This window comes from Caretta caretta, chromosome 19 (assembly GCF_965140235.1).
Source record: "Caretta caretta isolate rCarCar2 chromosome 19, rCarCar1.hap1, whole genome shotgun sequence".
NCBI lineage: Eukaryota > Metazoa > Chordata > Testudines > Cheloniidae > Caretta > Caretta caretta.
Window position 1 is genome coordinate 3,179,628 of NC_134224.1, and position 14,349 is coordinate 3,193,976.

Genomic DNA, 14,349 nt, shown 5'->3' on the forward strand with positions numbered 1-14,349 from the left:
CACTCCTAGTGCATCCACTTCTTGTTAGTTCCTTTTCTCAGTCAGTTTTCTCGTCACTGAGTGTTTCAGATCGGCATTGGAAGCCTGGCCAAAAGGAGTGTCTCGACAACGGATTTGAAGGAGAGGGAGGTTGCACAGCAGACTGGGTCAGCGAGGCACTGGCATAGGGGAGAGCTGGAGAAAAGGGCTACCTTGCGTGAGTTTTGTGCAAATGAATGAAATGTTTTGTTAAAGGGGTTGAATGCCCACATCTACACATACACGTTATGTATGTAGGAATGTCAGATGTAAACGCTAAATATTATCAGAATTCCAGTCTGAAATCACGGCATTTCCAAAATATTAAAGTGGGGATGGTACATGTGCACGCAGGCACACAGAGGCCAGAGAAAGCGTAACCAATCCTAACTGGACTCTTGTCAGGAAACACAGGTGTGATGCAGTGACAGATCCCTTGACGTGGGGTTTGCATCCCACATTCTTTGTCTCAGCCTAACAGCCAGGCTGTGTGCCCGTGAAGTGGCTGGCATGGTTGTGGCTGCTGAATTGCTGTGGCTTCCCTCTGCAGCTCCCATGGAGCAGGTGAGGTTACTCCTCTCCGCAGTCCCCATCGCTCCCACTAGAAGGAACGACGCTGGTCATTTGAAATAACTCTCTTTTAAAACAACGGGTCCAAAGTGACAGGATCCAAATGGCAAAAGAGTTTCCCGGCTCCAGTATGTCAGTTACTGCCAGGCCCAGCTGTTGGCAGCCTCTGTCTCTGTCAAATGGTGAGACGAGGAGCCGGCCAAGGCAGATGCATTGAATTGTTGTGGTTAGCAAATAGATTGCAAAAAGAAAAGGAGGACTTGTGGCACCTTAGAGACTAACAAATTTATTTGAGGATAAGCTTTCGTGAGCTACAGCTCACTTCATCCAATGCATGCTCACGAAAGCTTATGCTCAAATAAATTTGTTAGTCTCTAAGGTGCCACAAGTCCTCCTTTTCTTTTTGCGGATACAGACTAACACGGCTGCTTCTCTGAAACCAGAAAATAGATTGGCTCTCAGCAGGCCTCCTACCCCACTATCAATAGCTGATTCTGCAGTGCCATCTCCAGTGCCCGGGGCGGTGGGGGAGGATGGCCTAAGGGCACTTTTAAGCAGTCAGGTGTCTGCAGTAGAGGGAAGAGCTAATTGCAGGGAGCAACATGAGTTCTTGCATCTCAGCATTTCACAGTGTGGTTGGGGTTTTGAACCAATGCAGACAACTCCTCTCTGTGCATTGTGCATCACTGCTCAGCCGTGTGTTTGGAGGTAATGCCATCCAGTGGAACTGCACAACTGTGTGGCACTCTCACTAATGGGATGTCACACAGCCGTGTGTTACTGTGAACCCACAACTATGCGCACTCATGCTCCGCCGTGAATCTCCCCCTTATCCCTCACTGGGGATTGCAACATATCCATATGGTGATGTGTGTCACATGCGTCCTGTGTACTCTGGGCATTGCCACACACCCATGACTGACTCTGCATTAGGGCTGGCTGAAAATTTTCCATCAAACCTGTTTTTTGATGGAAACTTGGGTTTTCAACTAAACATTTTTTGTAAAAAGTGTCTGCTTTCTGTGGAAAATTTTGATATTTAGTCAAAAAACCCCAAACCCCAAAACGTGTGTGTTTTTGTTTTTTAACCTGAAAACAAATATTTTTATTCCCAATGGTACCAAGGTGCCTCATGGGAGTTGCAGACAGAGGGGCTTATGTTCCCATTCTCCTCTATAGGCCAGGCTTCCTGGCTGGACTACATCTCCCATGAGGCAGCAGGCCAGGGACTCCTAATGCGCTTTCCCCTTTGCTCGCTGAGAAGGGAGAAGGTGATGCTTCCTGGGAGAAGTGGCTGGACTGAACGGAAAACGGGAGCAACAGGCACTGAACTATAATTCTCATAAGGTGCCATTTTGGATTTCGATATTGGGTGTGTTAACAGGCAAGTAGGAAATTGCCTTCCCACCCCGCCACAGCACCTTCTCCAGTCCACGTAGCCTGAGCCAGCAAAATGTTCAAGGCTGCCACATAGTGGAATGGTAATTTGAAGGGTTCCTTTCCACTGCATCCCAGTCAGCACTTTGCTTCTCTTCACATCAGTACAATAAGACCTTGCTAATGAGTCGGAGACCTCTGGCAAGTCCCTATGTGGTGTAGAATTAGCAAGATGTGGGTAAAATTCATCCCTGGGCAGAAGGGCCAGTTCCAGAAGGCTGAAGTGGGACTTGAGTGGTAACGAGGCCTCGCAATGGACCTCTGCCCGGCGTGAAAGTCAGCTCATGTGAACAAGCACAGCAGAAAAGCGCAGGATCGGGCAGCCCCGCCCAGGCTTTCCTTGGTTGCTCTAACAGCTTTTGTTTCCATCCTTTTGACCATGTTTCTTAACGGAGCAGTCCACGGCCCACGGCATATCCCATAGGACCGATGGAGCCTGAGCTACGTGAGCCTCCACCACAGCGTTGTGTGTCGAGATCTTCCCCAAGAGCCAGGAACAGTTCTAGGTCATGTGCCTTAGCCAAGTGCGACCTAGCAACGTCCTATGGTACTGTCCACATGATATTTCTATTACAGTCATGCCTTGAAGCCCCCACTGCTGGGTGCTACACACCTGCATAGCGAGAGACCATCCTTGCCCCCCAGTGAGCTTATCAGCAACAGACAAAATGGACAAAAGGTGGGAGGGGAAACTGAGGCACTGGCTCAGGAAGTGATTTGCCTAAGGTTACACTGCAAGGTAGAAGCGGAGCTGGAATTAAAACCCAGGTCTCCTGCGTCCCAGTCCAGTGCACTACCCATTAGCCCATGCTGGCTCCCCTATGGAAAGCAACTGAGAAATAAGTTAAACATTGCCCTGTAACATTAGCATTTGAAGGGGAATTTGAAAGGCATTTTTAGGTACAGTCAGGTTTTATTTATTTTCCAGTGAAGAATATTTGTGTTTGGGGAAGATTATGGGAAAGATAGCACTGGCCACAGACAAAGCACAGCCTGGCATAAATAACACAAGGGCCCATCACAGTCTCCTGCTGGCGATCTTGACTCCGCCCTGGTGAGACTACCAAGCCCTCCATGCTGGGCTTTTTGCCATCTGCTTCGGCAATGAGCCACATGAGCTTCCAAGATGGAAACTGGTGCATGCAAAACCAATGCCTTGCAAGCGATTCAGGCAATGTCCCTTCAGACTTTGCTGAGGGATGGGGAAGATGCAGATCTCTTCCATGCCAGAGACTTGCCAAATGTGGTATAAGAAGCAACCTGTGGCGACTTACTGTCTAGCCTGGCTTGGGGTCCCTACCCTGGCTCAAACAGACGTGTGCAAATTTAGGGGTGAGGCTGTGTCCTGAAGAGACAATTTGCGTGAGGAGGGGGGTGGTAGCGTGCTCATGGATACCCCAAAAATAAATAAGGTGGACTAAATCCTGCCTTCTTGCCCACCCCCATGGAGGACAGCACATCTGGCCCAGTTCACATTATAATTAACTAGTGATCCCAAACCCAGACTGTGCCCAAGGCTCATGTCCACTTGTCTGCAGATTCTCTGACACGTGAGCACCTCTCTGTAGGTTTTGGGAGTTCTCTGCAAAATTTCCATTGCATTAAAAATATAAATTCTTTCCAGGCTCTGTGATGCAAAACCAGCTGTTTCAACCACAGAACCTATATAAACACTACAGGCTTCAGCACTAATGCTCATATGTTCCTTGGACCAAACAGTTTTGGCTTACTAAGCATCTCTGGGTGAGAAGCGCCTGCTGGGAATGATTTGGCTGGTGGAATTTGCACGCTCCACCTGAGTGTTTATAGAGATTCTAAGCACCACGAATCAGAATGACTATATAATTAGAGAGCATAGGTAGTCTGACAACAGCCTCAGCGGAGGTCTGTTGGCTATTAGACTGGGGCTAAGGAGACCTGGGTTCACAGGCTTCCTGAAATACCTTGGGCTAATCTTTGTCTTTCGCTTGTAAAATGTGTGTAATGCTTCCTTTGTCTTTTTCTATTTCTATTGTAAACTCCTCACGGCAGGGACGGTCTCTTGTTATGTGTTTATACAACATTCCTAGCACAACTGGGCCTCCGGATCTGGGCCTCTGAACACTACTGTATCACAGATTAATAATAAGCAGGGTCTTATCAATTCTGCAAGACCTGTCAGGGTGTTTATAAACTCCACTGGGTCCAGAGCTCTCAAAAGTCCAAACAGTGCCCAAAAAAAATGTCCGGCTTGCTTTAGACAAAAGAAAAGAGAGAAATTTAAAACCAAAACCAAAAAAGTCACTCCCCAGTACTAGTCTTCCTTGCGGATGATTCATTGAGAACCACTTGGCGATTCCAGACCCGTCAACTTTAGAGACCTGATGTTTCAGGATAAATGACTTTTTCCAAAAAGTGGGGGAAATTCTTCACATCCCAAACTCCCTTTTGTCTCTGCTAGCCTGTGGGATTAGCCCCACCTTGAAACCCAAACCATTCTTCGGAAAGGAGGGTGTGTGTGTGTGTGTGTGTGTCTTCATAGAGCCCAAGGCCAGAAGGGACTGCAGTGATCATCTAGCCTGACTCTCTGTATGGCACAGGCCAGAGACCTTCCTATAATAATTCCTAGTGCAGAGCTTTTAGAAAAACAGCCCGTCTTCATTTAAAAATGGTCAGTGATGGAAAATCCACTGTGACCCTGGTGAGTTGTTCCACTGGGCAATTACTCTCTCACTGTGTTTGTCTCGCCGGCAGGAATTTTAAAAGGAGTTGAGGAGGAGGGAGGGTCTTGCCAGGGATCGAATGGAATCGCAGCCTGAAATCATCTGAGCCTGAACAGACTTACCCTTGTTTGTTTGTTCTGGGGTAGCACCAAGGAGCCCCAGTCATGGGCCAGGCCCCCACTGTGCCAGGAGCTGTACAAAGACACGACGACAGGACAGTCCCTGCCCCAAACGGCTTGCAATGCTAACTGTAATAGGGCCCCACGTGGGCACAGGGATCCAGCCCATGCACAGCTTGTTGCAGCCTTGGGGCGGTCGCCCTGACATCACAGCTGTGCCTCTGTAACTATCACTGGTCCTGCTGGAGGGTTCCTCGGGGACACCGGGCACAGTGCCCGGCTCTGCCTTGGCTGGCCTTGTTACCGCTGTGGTGGTGGAACCCGCTGTAGCCAGCCACACCGCCCGCTGTTCCATTCAGCTGGAAAATGAGACCCTGCTTCTTTCCTCCCCTGGACTGTCGGCACTCCAGCCCCCAGGGGCACCTCCCAGGAGCTCACCTCTCAGTCGCTCCCACAGCTCTGGCTCCTGGAGAAGTTCAGCTTTCCCCCTCACTCGTGGCTCGCACACCTTTTGTTTATGTCTTGGCACACCGCCCGAGCCAAGATGCCCAGACGTCATGGTGACGGGCGCAGCTTAGGAGCCTGTCTAGACCAGGAGGTGCAAGGTGCCCTTTGTAGAGCAGGAGGCGCCGTCTGGGGATGTCCCCTCCCTCTCGCCCAGGGCTGGCATTTGAAACTAGCGAAACCGATGCGGGTGGCTGCCTCGCGTGACCCCTGGAGCAGAGAATGAGGGGCTGTGAAGTCTGTGTCAGGGTGGCTGACGCAGGACCAGCATTGACCAGGAAGAGGGGAAGGGCGGGATTGTGGTGACAGCACCAGAGAGGTGGGTTCTAGTCTGGATCCTGCCACAGACTCGCTGTCTGAGCTGGGGCGAGTGAATTCCCCTCCTTGTGCCTCAGCGTCTCCACAAGTGACCTACCTGGGGATGATGCATTAGCGTGTGGAGACCCTTGATGGAGGGCACCATGGAACGGTGCAGGGTCACTGTGAGAACCCTGTGTGCTCAGCCGCTTTTCCCCCTAAAGCCCCTTACAAACAATCGGGGCGGTGGCACCGACGGGCATTGCTGTCAAGCAAAGCAGCCCGTAGGGAGCCACGCAGCAGTGAGCTGGAAGGGTGAGTCCAGGACACTGGGGCAGCCCCTGCTGTGGGGAAAAGGAGCCGTGGTGTAGAGCTTTAGCATCCATGTGGGGCAGATTGGATCTTGGGGCCAGCTCCCCCGCTGGGGTGTTTTGGCATAGCTCCATAGATGTCAACGGGGATCTGTCCCTTGGTCTTCAGGGGACTGCATTGCATGGTGCTTGGTTTGGCTGCCTTGGAACTTGAAGGACCATGGGGCTGAGGTGATTGCTGTGAGGATGCCATACTCTCAAGCATTTTAAAGGTTTCAGAGTAGCAGCCGTGTTAGTCTGTATCCGCGAAAAGAAAATGAGGACTTGTGGCACCTTAGAGACTAACCAATTTATTTGAGCATGAGCTTTTGTGAGCTACAGCTCACTTCATCGGATGTAACCGATGAAGTGAGCTGTAGCTCAAGAAAGCTTATGCTCAAATAAATTGGTTAGTCTCTAAGGTGCCATAAGCAGTTTAAAGTGAACGTTTAGGCCCTTCAGCCGTCCCTTTTGGCAAGATCCTCTTCTCCGCCCATGGAGGGGTCTTGTCAATCGGGACCACGTGGCTGTTGCTTTTTTCCATCCTTTGGGTTTTTAATTAAAGGCATCTCTCTGCTCTTCTAAAAGCAAAAGGCAGAGAGGGGCCCTGCTAATCCAAACATTGCATGGAGCAAACGTAGCCGTTCCTTTTCATGCCAGAGCTCAGCAAGAGCTAGAGATGCATAATCGCTGACAAAGAAGTGTCCATCTTGGGGGTGGGGGGAGGAGAGAGAGAGAAGGAGGGGGGGAAAAGAGGACAGGGAGGGGCCGGGGGCGAAGAGTCCCCACAAAAATTTCTTCATAACAGGAAACGTCTCATAAAATACCTGTGGTTTGGCATATATAATTCGCTTGGTCAAAATATGCACCTGGCAAGCTACCCTACTATTAATGCTGCGCTCAGTCTGGTATTTCAATGGAGCTCGAGGCGGGGGCGGGGGGAGGAGAAAGGGTTATGACTCTCTGAAAGCAGAAATGCTGGCAGCTCAAGGTAGAGAGGGGGGAAAAATAGACGTTTGATAAACTGTGTCTCGGAGCGTTTGAGATGTTTTCATCTCGTCTGTCACAAGCAGGCAGTTTCTCGCCCTGCTGAAGGGGGGCGCTGGGATGAACTGGGTTATTTCTCTTTGAACTTCTGAACATTGTGGGGGGAAGGAAGGATCTGCCACTGTCCTGGAGTTCGTTAAAATTTGAAACCTCTTCCCTTATTGGCCCTGCTCTCCCCTGCATCGCCCCGCTCAGACCTGGCTGCTGTTAATGGTCATGGCAGGATAGCAGGGAAGACCTCTCCCTTCCAGTTGAGGTGTTTCCAGGAGAGGCAGGGCTGAAATGGCCCCAGGAAAACCCTCTTTGCCACGCTTTCCCTAGGAACACAGGGTCCAGAATAGCCTGGGATCTTGTCTCCTGCCTCCAGCTGTGGCAAATGTTGGATGTGCCAGAGGAAAGGAAAAGCCCTGGGTACACAGCAACCCTGTGGGGAGTGTCCTGGATTGGCATTTACATCTGTATTGGGAACTCTAGTTAACCGGCTATCACTCACTCCAGTTGAAATAAGGCAACAGGCTCTGGGGGTCTAGGACACGTGTGCTAAGAGTAACAGGAGTAGCCTGTCTCCATGGCCCATTTGATCCCAGGCAGCTCCAAAGGGTTGATGTGCAAAAGTTGTGGTGGTGATTTTTGTTGGGGTTTTTTTTGCAAAGTGGGCACCCAGTGCAAAGGACCCAGCCAGGGAATCCCAAGTTCAGTCCATCCAAGCCAAGTTATGGGAATGGCTTAGCCATCCTTAGATTGACTCGCACACAGCTATGCTCTGGCTTTCGTTCACTTGGGGAAATGTAATTTATGCCTCCATCCGTGCCCTCTGCCCCCCAGGGCATGTTATACCTACTCTGCCTCACTTCTGAATGGGGCCTTCGGTTGCTATTAGCCCGGGCAGGATCTGAACCCATGATCTGGAGGCAAGGGGCTCCATCTCCCACGCCCAGCCCCCCAAGGCAGCTCTCCGTTTGGCATCCCACAGATGCCTCCTGCTCAAACCCTATGGAAATGCAGATCCAATGCCCTGCGGGTGAAAGCGGGAAACCAGTACCCTGGGCACGTGCCTAGTGCTTATCTGTGTCATAGATCCTAGAATATCAGGGTTGGAAGGGACCTCAGGAGGTCATCTAATCCAACCCCCTGCTCAAAGCAGGACCAATCCCCAACTAAATCATCCCAGCCAGGGCTTTGTCAAGCCTGACCTTAAAAACTTCTAAGGAAGGAGATTCTACCACCTCCCTAGATAACCCATTCCAGTGTTTCACCACCCTCCTAGTGAAAAAGTTTTTCCTAATATCCAGCCTAAACCTCCCCCACTGCAACTTGAGACCATTACTCCTTGTTCTGTCATCTGCTACCACTGAGAACAGTCTAGATCCATCCTCTTTGGAACCCCCTTTCAGGTAGTTGAAAGCAGCTATCAAATCCCCCCTCATTCTTCTCTTCCGCAGACTAAACAATCCCCGTTCCCTCAGCCTCTCCTCATAAATCATGTGCTCCAGTCCCCTAATCATTTCTGTTGCCCTCCGCTGAACACTTTCCAATTTTTTCACATCCTTCTTGTGTGGGGCCCAAAACTGGACACAGTACTCCAGATGAGGCCTCACCAATGCCGAATAGAGGGGAACGATCACGTCCCTCGATCTGCTGGCAATGCCCCTACTTATACAGCCCAAAATGCCATTGGCCTTCTTGGCAACAAGGGCACACTCCTAGCCAGCCCTAGGAATGTGCCACTGAAAATGGGCACTGGCAGTTAGCGACATATCTGCAGAGCAGTAGCCTGGTCAAGTAGGCTGGTTGCTCTAATGACATGTTTGTCAGGAGCGTTGTGGGCGCCCGTATCGCTTTATGTCAGCTCCTCTCGGCTGCTTAAATGGAGCTGGCTTGGCTGAGCTACGGCTAATTCTTGTAATTTGTCACTCACGTAAAGCAGGCCTCCCAAGGTCAATGGGTAACATACAGTGAGCGGCGGCCAGGAGCCAAGATTTGAGAGCGAGAGAACTCCAAGGAGTGAGGGAAAACATAGCCTCTTGCATCAGAATTAATCGGCAGTGATGGCCTGAGCTCCAGCTCAGGAAGCCCAGGATCGCCTCTGTTTCTGGCCACAGTCTCTTGTGTGGGTATTTGACAAGGGGTCTGCTGTCAGAGCAGGGCCAAAGCTTGCAGCCGCTCACGCATCAGGGGTGCTGCAGCTGAGGGATGAGGCCTGTCAACAGAGCAGAGGTTGGTGGGAGGGAAGGGGCCCTGCGGCCCAGGAGAGCAGCGCACTGATGGAGCAGGAGGGAATGGGGGTGCTGCAGAGAAGATCTATGGGGCACAGAACAGTGGGAACCCAGGAGCAGAGAGTGGGGGCGGGGGCTGTGCTGCAGGTCAATCTTCCAGCTCTATAGCGGAAGATTTCACAGCTTGTAGCCCCATGCCCGACTCCCACACGAACCCTGAATTCATTTACAGAGCGAGAAAGGAAAAGCTGTCGAAACAGCGGCTGAGGCAGCGAATTGAAATCGCATCGGGAGAGGCCGGATCCTTGCATGGCTGGTACAGTTCCCCCCTCACCTCGGACTAGTTCACCCCGGTCTCTGTTCTCTCATGGGCCACTAAATGGAGCTTCTGAATCTCGACTGAGTGGACTCGGCTGGGGGCTCCCCTGTGGCAATGTGCAGGAAGGTGCCAGCTGCAGGGAGCTGTCCAGGCTTGAGAAGCTAAAGTGACTGGGGTTTTTTTAAAGCCCAATGTGCAGATGTGCTTACAAATCAATCTCCCCTGTGCGCGGCAGTCTCCTGCGGGGGGCGCTGTGATGACACACCTGCCCTGGCAGCGCCATTGGGCAGGAGCAGCTGCAGAGGTTCCTACTCCACTTTGCGCAGCCACGGAGCATTGCAGAACTGAGCGACGTGCGGCTCGGTGGCTTTTCTTTGGAGTTCAGTTCTCCGCTGCGGGTTGAGCTGAGCGGAAGCCCGCCCCCGGGTGCATCCCGGGATGCTTGTGTTCAGACAGGCCTGGACAGGGGCAAAGGGGCTGAGGCCTCTGGGCGAGGGTCACACAAGCCCAGCATGAGCTGCTGTTGACAAGGCAGTTCAGCAAGTCTTAAAGCTCGAGGTGTGCAAGAAACCAGTGTCTGCATGTGGGATAGTGGAGACCCTACCTCGGTTACAACCCAAACGGGGAAGGCCTTCTCCAAGGCCTGCCTTGTGTCAAGATCCTCTCTCAGGCTCCAGTCCAAGGCCCAGCCAGCTGTGTATGCCTATGTCCAGCATTTGCCAGCAAGAAAGCCAGGCCGGGGAAACTGTCTGCAAGGTCTCGTGCCGTTAGGTCGGGGCATCATCCTCGTGGATGCAGAAGTCTCCCAAGATGAGTCTTGGAGAGTTGCAGGGTATGCACATGGGATACTTGTCAAGTCTAACTCCAAGATTACAAATCTCATTAGTTTACAGGATGGTGGCCAGAGTGTTAAAATCCCACTGGGAGTGAATGAGATGGAAGAAGGATTCATGGATGGAGTCTCTTCACATTGTATAGGGAGAGCCTTCAGTCAATCAAGGGTTCCTGGTTTAACGTATGGTTTCAGCAAAATCTTATCATGCTGGTTTTAAAAGGTGCTCAATTAAAACGTTTCGGCAGGCTGGGATTTGCTGGAGCTAATAAAAGATCTGTAGACCAAGTTACTTCCACAAAACAGTCACCGTACTCTGCATACAAGCTGCTTGTCGTTAAGGGAGCTTGTTCCATGAATTAACAGCATAGCTGTGGTGTTTGGAAGCCAGCCCGTGGGTAATTGCAGAGATAAGCAAAGAAAGCAAGCCGCTGAATGGAGAGGCAAGAAGCAGGGTGGTCTGGATTGGAAACCCCTCACTCTGTGGATACTGGCTGCCCTACTGAAAACACTACCAAACCCCATTTTGCTGCTGTTCAAACCCCATGTTGCTGCTGTTCTCAGAGGACAATGTCCAGAAACGACACAATAATGAGAATGGTGCAATATTCAGCAATTGAGTTTCATGTTCGTATTATCCCTGGAACATGCGGGAGGGTGGAGGGGACAGATCCTCAGCTGCCGTAAATCAGCATCGCTCCTTAGGATCCAGCCTGTTATATCCAGCCCTTGAAGTGCCCTCCAGGGTGCTGTAACTGAAGTTTCATTGGTGGACGAGGGAGCCGAAGGGGGGTGGTTTGATTCCGATCAGATTTCCCGTGCAGTACCACATGGCTACCTAATGATAAAGGGTCAGGAAGCCCTAAATCAACATTAAGCTTCCCTTCCTCTGTGTCTTTCTTGTGCAGTCACTGTCAGGACGCTGTGGTTAAACCCCTGGTTGGGAAAAGCAAACGCACAGTCCCTGGAGAATCCAGTTTTACCAAAGAGCCAGAGCTCTTGGGGTGTAATTCATACTCTGCAGACATCTGGACGATAGCACCTAGAGGCGCCGGAGAAGCACAAGGCCCCTTGTGCTGGGTGGTGGAGAAGCGGTCCCTGCTCCAAAGGGTTTACAGTCTAAAGAGACAGGACAGACAAAGGGAGGAGCGCTATCCCCATTTGCCAGCTGGTGATCCAAGGTGCAGAGAGAGTAAGTGACTTGCCCAAGGGCATACAGAGTCCCTGTGGGAGAATCAGGGAAAACTGATCTGCTAAGTCCCAGAACTGGGCCTTAACCAGAAGCCCATCCCTTCTCTCATACTGCTTCCTGTATCTGGGTCAACATCCCTCTTCTTCCTATGCACATGTCACCAGAGGATCTCACACAAAGGTGGGTAAGTATCATTAGCCCTATTCAGAGGGCGGAAACTGAGGTACAGAGAGGGGAAATAACTTTGCCCAGGTGATACTTAGCAAGTCAGTTTGAGAGCTGAGACTAGGACCCAGCAGTCCTGACTCCATGTCCCCTGCTCTAATCACTCCCCAGCACACTCTGCAGCTTTCTATGCAGCACAGTCTCAATGATCTGAGCCCCGATTAACTAGCAGTCTTGGTTATCCACAATAGGGATGTTTTACCCAGAGGCTATCCCATGCAAAGTCTGTAAGTCCTGCGGGCGGACAGCCTGTGGAGCTGTTTCTCACATAAAAGGTGTTTCAAACCAGCTGCACAGAGGCAGTTGTCAGCAGAGGTCAGGAGACAGTTAAGACAGATATTTTTCAGATGATCTTTGAAAATTAGTGGAGATGGCAGGGGCTTGCCAGAGCTGGAGAGATTCTGCAGAGGAGCAGACAGGCGGCTAGCTTGAGTGAGCTTCGCTGCGGACCAGCTCCCTTGGGCCCATTTGATCAGTTGCTGTCGGTTTCGGGGGCTTCCACGGTTGGGGCTACACTGTGCATGCACTCGGAGAACCGGATGAACCAATTTGATGCTAATGCTGCCACCCGTCAGCGAGGTGTTCCCTGAAGAGATGATGGGCCACAGCAGCCAAAACTGGGACATCCCGCTGTGGGGTCAGTGGAGGGAGTAGGGGGACCAGACCAATCTTGGTATCCAGGTTGCTGCAGTGATCCCTGGGGTGACAGAGAAGCTGATGCACCCCACGGGGTCTGGGTGCAGCAAAGCGAGCGGATTGCTAGGCAGCAGCCAGCTAGGGTGGAGCAACTATCTGTAGGAGCAGGCAGACGTTCAAACCTCTGTTGCTGCCTTTTTTCTTGGACACGCAGCACCCGGGGGCCTTTGCTCGATATTCCCCAATCTTCCTCCTCGCGCTGGCTGACTTGAGGAATCAAGGTGGAGAAACAGAGCAGGAAGGGCCAATAAAATATATTGGTTCCCCAGTCGAGTGAGCAGTAAACCCCAACTCCGGGGGCAGCCATCCTCACGTGCTCGAGGTGCAGGGGCTCGGTGAGGATCTGGCTGGGCGTGGACAGCCGTGTGTCTCTGCAGTTCTAGCGAGCCTTCCAGCCTAAAGGAAAAGGCTACTCGGCACGAAGCTTTGAAATGGTGCAGCTGAGGAGCAGACCCTGCCCTGGTGTGTTTGGAGATGTTCTCTCTCCGTGCACACAGGCTGGCTCTGCTAGTTGGCGCATGGGGAGCTGTGTGCCCAGGCAGAGAACGTGGCTGGGCATGGGCAGGTTATAAGTAAATGAAGAATTTCCAGGAAGGAAGCAGTCCTGGTACATGTGAGCATGACAAACACACCCGAGAGTCTCAGCACAGGGCCCTCAGGGTGTTTGAGCTCTCCACTCCCCCTGAGATTCGTAGGAAAGAAGGAAAGGTGGATCCAGACCCCTAGGTCTGAACGCGCTCTTTAAGTTAGGCAATAGATTCTCCCACTGGTTGGGCAGGCAGGGCCTGGGGAATCTGGATGAGCTCCAGAGCCAAACAGGTTTTAGAGATATTTTGAAGTAATCAAAAGCTGAATCTAAACCTGTCTGATAGCAAAATCCCAAGCCCCGTGTGGGTGTGGGGAGAGGGGAGGTACTGCATAATAGAGGTAGTCAACAGTAATTATTTTCTGTGAGAAATTTCAAATGAAAAGAAGTTTTTTAGTTTCTTTTGAATTTTTAAGGGAAATGTTCCATTTTTCAACAGAAAAACCCACCTCCAAACCCAGAAAATGTGTGTGGGGTGGGGGAAATCAGACTCTTCCTCTCCTCCCTTTCCTCATTTTCACCATTCCACCCCTGCCAGTGGCAACATGGAAGAAGAGGGGAGGGGGACAAAGGAAGGGGACAGACAGACAAGTCCTTTTTCAGAAACAAAATAAAATGGTTTTGTAAAACAGAAATTTTCTTGCAAAACCTTTCATTTAAGTGTTTCAAATAAAAAAAAAATTTCGCCCTGTTCCTGGTGCAGTTACGTGTCACTGCTGCGCTCTGCTGGCTGGAATGTAGAGCCTGCTGCAGTACGAGTCCTTAGCGTGGCATTCCCCTCTTGGGACAAGCCCACAGAGGTTATGAGCTCCCCACCCAGAGATTTGCCTCTGGACCAGGTGTTTTGGAGGCTCGTGTGTTCGGAGCAGAATGTGCCGCGTTCTGATGCACTGTGCAGTTTAGCTGTTTGTTTATTGTCCTAGGTGAGTTAATGTCTGATACAATGCTTCATATTTGCAGCCATCACATCTTGGGGCTGGGTCCCCACCCCAAACCCCGTGTGTCTCTGGTACCAAGGTTTGCTGGAGTAACTAAAACATCAGTCTGTTTTGCTGATGCCTTAACTGACAGCTCAAAATGAGCCTGCATAGGGAGTTAATTAGACTGTTCAAGATCCCAAATTGCTCACATAAAATTATGTACCGGTGAAAGTGTACAGAGACTGCCGAAAATCAAGCCTGCCCAGGACCCAGGTCCCGTATTTTGCCTGCTACAGCTGAGGCCAATCGCTAGCTATGA

At 51.1% G+C, this 14,349-nt stretch overlaps 1 protein-coding gene across 3 annotated transcripts in view; it reads left to right on the plus strand.

Annotated features, from left to right (window-relative positions):
* The window catches only part of COL8A2 (collagen type VIII alpha 2 chain), a 136,500-nt gene that overhangs the window by 58,758 nt on the left and 63,393 nt on the right, over window positions 1-14,349 (plus strand). The gene's annotated exons all lie outside the window — the stretch shown is intronic.